General features: G+C 35.0%; 1 pseudogene; it reads right to left on the bottom strand.

The window, feature by feature from the left end:
* Positions 1 to 4,557: 4,557 nt before the first annotated feature.
* LOC111378557 lies at positions 4,558 to 6,175 on the bottom strand (annotated as a pseudogene).
* Positions 6,176 to 7,133: the final 958 nt, after the last annotated feature.

Below are 7,133 nucleotides of genomic sequence, written 5' to 3'. Positions count from 1 at the left end.
CTCTTTCTCAAAGGTTGGGAGCTCGACCTTTTTCTCGCTTGCAAGTAGTGTTCCATCAATACATTTTAATCAATATTGGATTCACTGGTTTCACGTTGTTATCGACAAAATGGACTTACCGTTTATTCCTACCTTGAATGATGAATGATTTTCCAAAAACATGAATATTGGAGTCTAAACTTGTGGTTTTGCCATTGAAAACCAATGAACTTTTGAGGATTTAAAGGCTCTGTGTGAGCAACAACTCTAGAAAATGCATCTATCTCTACCAAAGTCGTGGCCAGAATATTAAAAGTGAATTATCTTAGCGTATATCTCGGAATCAAATTTCCGTCAGTTATTACATAAAATCAATTTCATAGTTTTGATTTGGTGATAACTTATCTGGGAAAGAATACTACTTTTTCTGTCCTTTCCAGGAACGTTTAGCTTTGCCTTCCTTTCGAAAAAGAAGTGGTACCAACTACCAGATGGCTTATACTTCTATATGTACTTATATATTGTCATTCATAACTTATGAACTTCAAAGAAATGCACATGCAGACAGTTCAATTTCATCAACATTGAGTTCTTGTAAACCAAATTACCATACATGACGTTGAGTAAAAATTGTATCAACCTTGGGACATTGAAAGTTGGTTTCTGACAATATTTATCTCTTATCACAGATTTGTTATTCGTACAATATTGGCCGTTAGACTGCAAATGACAATATTTTTTAATCTTGAATTAAGTTCTTTATTATTTGGGTTTTGTATGGAAATCCGACATGTTTAAACTTACTATGAACCTGTTTTTCACATCAACAATTTCTTTGTTTACATAGGAGTTTAATATTTCTTATGACGATGGTGGTGATAAAGATGGTAAACAAGATGGTAGCGGATTCTATTGAAGATTGGGTTGTAAAGGCTCTTTTTTACAATTTTGTTCATTATCTCTTTGGACGACGCAATAGTGTGCATGGATCATAGAGATCAAGACGATGGGGAAGACGAGGACGAGGCTGCAGACAGAGATACTGATGGTGGTGAATCATAAAATCATTTTGTGTGTTTCTTTTTTTCTCATTTTTTGTTATAGTTAAAACAAAGATGAACGTAGTGTTCTGTATTTATGCTTCTAAGTTAGAGGATGAAATTAATTTTTTCTCCTCCCCAGAGGCACTCAACTGCCAACTTGGATAGTTTTCCATACAACAATGAGAAGTAAATGATAAATAGTAATCACAAAAACACAATTTCAATTCTTGATTGAGTGATATTTATTTGTTAGTTTCATTAGTATCTAATAGTTATGTTGATATGCAGTTTTATTTTATTTTATTTTTCTATTTCAGCGAACACCACAGGGAAACACATCAGAATTGTTGGAAAACAGCTACAATTTTTATTTATTTATTTATTTATTTATTTATTTATTTATTTATTTATTTATTTATTTTTGGTCACAAAGAACCATTGATTCAATGGTTAATTGGCGACGGATAGGATAAATATCATTTCAGAAGAAATGAGAATTGGTGATGGAAGTGTCTTCTTCTGTTTTAGATTCTCAATACTAAAGATTTTTTCTCTCTTCTAGTTCGACAACAGAATAAGAAGCTAATAGAGTCCTGAAAGAGGCGAACCGCCACAAAGTTTATCAAATCCAATCCCTATATTATCTGATCTCGGTATAGTTAACTCTTAAATAGAGGCAGTGAACATTGAAACTATAAACTTAAAGAATTAATTGTGTTTGTTTTCTTTAATTAGAGCTAGTTTTAATTAAAGCAAAAATGCAGATAACCAGCCCTCCTGAGGTTAAATTGGGCGGCCACTCAAGCGGTCCCAAGCTCATTTGGATTCGTTCTAACTCACTCGAATTACTGAATCCACCCGCAAGTACCACACCATAGTACTGACACATCGTTTAAAAATTATTTAATATCAACTCGACCATCTCTAAACCTAGCATGTATATTCCTCGTGTTGATTACCAGGTGCAGATTTGGTGGAAATAGATAATGAAGAAATTTGTCTGATGAAATTGAACCAGTCAGAGGGTTGCTTTTTCATCGTCATTGTACACAGTTTAATAAATTGCAAATTTGACTACAAAAGTTTTGTTTATTCGTAGAATAATTAATCAAATTATTATTGTTAGGTTTGAACTTGGAAATAATACTATGTTTGATTTTCATAAAGGAATGTGCACAGAACAACTTCTTGATATCGAACCTCCAGGGCTTAGTTTCCATGTAAGTTTCAATTTGATCTTATTTGTTTATTTTCCATGTTTCCATTCTATTTATATTTAATTTTGGAGTTTGATCCATTACTATGTTTTCCAGTTTTGCTTTGTCACTTATTTATTTTGGGTTTGAAGTTGAGCTTAGAAGAGTCAGGAGACAAGTGTCTTGTACAATTCAGCTATCAAATAAAACCCAAGATCGCTTTGCTTTTATGGTAAATACATTTTGATTATTGATTTGAGTAATATATTGTAAGTATACTAATTGCATTGGATACCACGTTGCTCGTGGAATGCATTGTGAGTTTGTAAGCACTTTGAGCACCCTCCTCTTACAAGTCGATGTTAAGGACGAGTTCTTTAATTGTATGTGAAAGTATATTTTGATTGAATATGATTTTGTTTTCAGGTGGTAAACCCGAATCCCCTGAATTATGGATATGAACCCAGTCTTAGAATTCTTTCACCCAGATCAACATGTGATCTCACAGGTGGTTTCATCACATGGGTGTTCTTTTTAGTTTGTTGCTGAGATGATAGAAGAAAAATAAAACCTTCTTTTCCCTTTTGTTGCTGTCCCCAATGAAGTATGAATACAGACATGAGTTTCTGTTACGACACGATATGACATGGCAAGTCAAACACAATTTTTTCAAAAAAAAAAGTACATAAATGACACATCCTGACACGCTAATTTGAATACTGTTATTTTTTGTTTCTTATTTTTTATATTGTAAAGTAAATATCTTTTTTTATTAATTCTAGAAAGTCAACAATGTATCTCACATTGTGTCGACGACGTGTCCACTTGTACAAAATAAAAAAATAACTTGGACACGTTACTAGAATTTCCAAAACGTGTTGTTATTTGACATACTTAACTCTTAGTGTATTGACTATGTGCTGATAACATGTCTAACTCTACAAAATAAAGATAATGATTAAGAAGTATCAACACATTTTCGACACGTGCTAGTACAAGTCGGACACCCACTAGCAGACACTGGGTGGTTGTCGTTGTGTATCCTAGCTATTCCCCAAGGCTATCCCCGTAGTAGTTCCTCCCTCTAGAATTTTGACATCTGAGGATTTGATCCTTTATTCCCTTTTCTCCCTTTCATCTTATATTTTGGTAATAAAAGTACTTCTCCCTTAGACTCTGGATTGACCTAAATTCATAGTAATACTCACATTGGGGGGAGGGCTCACTTTTTTTTGGAAATCTTTTATGCAACCAAGTCCCACAGCAATGTGTCTATGTGTCATTGTGTCAGCCCCTATGTTAAATTTCTTCTGACAGTTCAACTTTATCCTTTTCTTTATTACCATGTAAACATTGAGGATGAACTACTATAAATGCTTTGGTCATTTTATGATTATTTATTGTTCTCGAACGTAGACATTAGGGTATAATCTTTAACATTTTTACTTTTACATGTTTTGCAGTAACAATGCAAGCCTTGGAGGAGGCTCCTCGCAACATGCAATGTGAGAACAACTTTCTGATTCGGAGTTTAATCGTTAGTTCTGGTGCAACCAAAAAAGATGTTGAAATACTGGTAATCATACCCACATTAATCAGCACAAGTTTGTTTAAAGCCGACATTGTTTTCTATTTCTAGCCTCTCAGGTATATTTAAGGCCGGTTTGAGAATGTTTTAGGGGCCAGTTTTCCAGTTTAGAAAAAATAAAATAAAATAAAATAAAAAACCAAGAACAATAGAAAGCATTGGCACGAGTAAATTTCACTTTCACAATACCATTTCCCAATTAGCCGGGGTTGATTCTGATTAACCTCTTTTTGGTTGCTTGAAAGGTGTGATGCAAAAGAGTTACTTGTGTTCCAATAACTTGAGAAAATTGTACAAAGTTTTGGCCTCAAACTAACTAAGACGTCTCCAGAGCTGTTCTGCACAAGATCATTTTGTTAACCACTCTTCCCGGAAGCATTATAAAATGTGGCCTTATAGTTTATAGAACTCTTTATTTCAAATACGAGTTAAATGAACTGAAAAATGAATGGCATGTTTGTTTTATAGTTCGATGAGGAAGGACATCGTAGTCAAAATGGCCTACTGAATGCAGATTACATTCTTCCTCCCAAGTTAAATCAGTAGTTCTTGATGGAATAGTAAGTTCTTCTTTGGCTGCTGAAGTTTCTGTTTGCCAATAGTCATTATTTCGTGTAATGGTCTGTGCATTAACAATTGATTTCTGTCAAGAGGTGAGAATGAAAATCAATATTCAAGGATAAGTTTCCCATCAATTGCTGATCTAGTTGAAAGTCTCTTTCTCTTGTGTCACAAATATGTCCTAGAATATTCAACTGCGGGCCCATCTCTCGACTGCCAATCCTCTATCGCTAACTCTTTCAAGATACCCTTTTGGCAGTGTCTCCTCGAGTTTACGTTCCACATCTTTAGGAAACCTCACGACCCATATGAAGTTAATGTTGCTTGGTTCTAAACCTCGAGCAATTTCTTCAGTGTCTTCTTTGGAATGAAAATATTGTTAATAATTTGTGGGCTAACTCACATGATTCTTGGCTTTGTGGGCCTCTGTAAATTGGGTCAAATGCTCCACCGGGTTGCTGTGGTTATTTCAAGTATGATAAAAACATGTTTTTGATAATACGCCTCTTCAACAATTAAAATTAGCCGTACACGTGGCTAAGTCTCTGCCCTCTGATTGTTTGGATGATTACGGATACATACACAATGGGTCTTGGCTTCTCATTGACCATTCTAGAGAATTCTATGGAGTCTCTTCATCTTACTCTCTGTCCTTTGTTTTCTGAGTGAAAATTAGGGTTTGGTTGTGTTAGATAAAATCGATCTTTGTGATTGATAATATTCTGTTCTTTGTGTAGAGAAATTGTTGTTTTGTGCGATCTGTGAGAGTAATAGCAGTGTTGTGTTGTTGTGTCAAGAGGCAAGAAAAAACTCTAAGAAATTTCCAATTTCTTCGTACATTTGTACACTGTTCTTGTTCTTTATTAGTGGATCTAGAGCTTAATCTCATGAGAGATGCTCAACGGGTGATTAGGTTGCAAAACCGAATATCCGGGCCCTTTTAAAAGGGCAAAACATATCTTGTGTTAATTTCTTTAATTTCTGCAATTCTTTAATGTTTTTCGAAAGATCGATCCTAATGTTTTAAGTTTTAAAACATAACAAATATTCACCACCAAAGGAAACAAAAACAGTGGATTTCTTTTCTTTTTTGTTAAGCCATTCTACGATATCGGGATTCTCATCATCAAGGCTCGGTTCTTGAACCAACGAATCAACTAGCACAAACTTCTTTCCAGCTAATTCAGTTACATAATCAATATATTTGGCCTCAGTTTTTCTAGAACCGTTTATCAGAACAATTTTGCAGACCTCGCAACACCCCTGAAGCACGATCTTTTTCTCCTGGATCCAATGCACATGCTATCAATTTATTCAAAAGCTTACTCTCATGATCCCAAAAATAAACCGTCGGGAAGGGGAATTGATACCTGGCCTTTTGAGATGATGAAACAACAAGGATGGCATTGTGGAATTGCTGGGATATTTTGGACAGAAGCCGCAAGTGGTGCCCAAGGCTGGAAGAAATCATAGATTAGCAAGTCAGGCTTTATCAACGATAAAATATTGGAGAATTCGGGGTCGGCCATGCCAAACATGAGGTCGAGCGGGAGGCCATTGGTGGCGTGCAAGTGAGTAGGAAGGCCTGGCAAGGTTGGCAAATGGAGCGAGACTAATTGCATTGACTGCGCAAACTCTTCACTGATTTTTTTGCTTGATGCAACCGAGATTAGCCAGGGTTGAACACAAGTATATGATGAAGTTTCTAGTAGTTTCTTGGCCAATTCTAGGTAGGGTGTTGTGTGACCATACCCCTACCATGGGAACATGAGAAATCGAATAGTGCCTGCCTTCATGGCTTCATCCATAAAGATGTCAATAACTTAAATTATTTTCTTGAAGGTGATTATTTAATTTGGCAACATTTTTCATGTGTAGGTAGCATGGCTAATCATTGCCGTGCTTGCCATAACTTTCTGGTATCTCATGAAAAAGACGTTGCTGCTCATCTGGTATTCATCTTTAGTTTTAAAACTTTTATTTGCAACACTCTATGACAACAAATCATGTCCAATTGAATTACACGCTGCATTTTCGAGGTTGTAATATCGATTCTGTTTTATTATATGACAAACTTTCGACTAAATGATCTTCTCTTGAGGAATTCTTTGCATTATATAAAAAGAGTATTACCTTATATAACTATGGTATCAATCTAAATAGAGTAGATGTAATCAACCTGAATATGGTTAATACAATTACATACATAATTATGTTAAGTAATAATCTTCGTCAATCTTTGTTATCTTCATCAATCTCCATGACCTGTGTTGATCTCATTGACACTATTTATTTGAGCTGATGAGGTGACGGGGTGGGTGTTGCATTTTTAAATTGAGCTTTAAACCAATCCGACTAAAAACTTGTGTAGTACCACCTTATCTATGAACTTAAATTTAGTCTTCAATGAATTCCCTTCAAGTACATGCCAGATGGCTAGAGTCGTATATAAATTTTTTATAAATAGGCAGCGATGAGATTAGTATATACAATACGATGTTGAACCAGATCGAGTACATTTATTTATTTACATCGGGTCTTCAACAGCTTGATTTTTAACTCTTGTTCTGGTGAATGCAACAGAGCATTTTCGATTAAACAATGTTCACGTGAGTTAATAATATATTTTCGAAGTTTCATTTTGTCCTGCCAAAAATAACACTCTCCCTTCATTGCATTAAAAAGTCTTTCGTGTCACTTGGCTCATCTTTGAATGGACGAGTTATCAAGTGATTGTGTTATAGTTCGTTCATTGGGTTCTTGGAA

This window comes from Olea europaea, unplaced genomic scaffold, assembly GCF_002742605.1.
Source record: "Olea europaea var. sylvestris unplaced genomic scaffold, O_europaea_v1 scaffold1834, whole genome shotgun sequence".
Taxonomy (NCBI): Eukaryota; Viridiplantae; Streptophyta; class Magnoliopsida; order Lamiales; family Oleaceae; genus Olea; species Olea europaea.
Note: the sequence above shows the minus strand (reverse complement) of the source record. Positions and strands in the feature narration are given on the sequence as shown.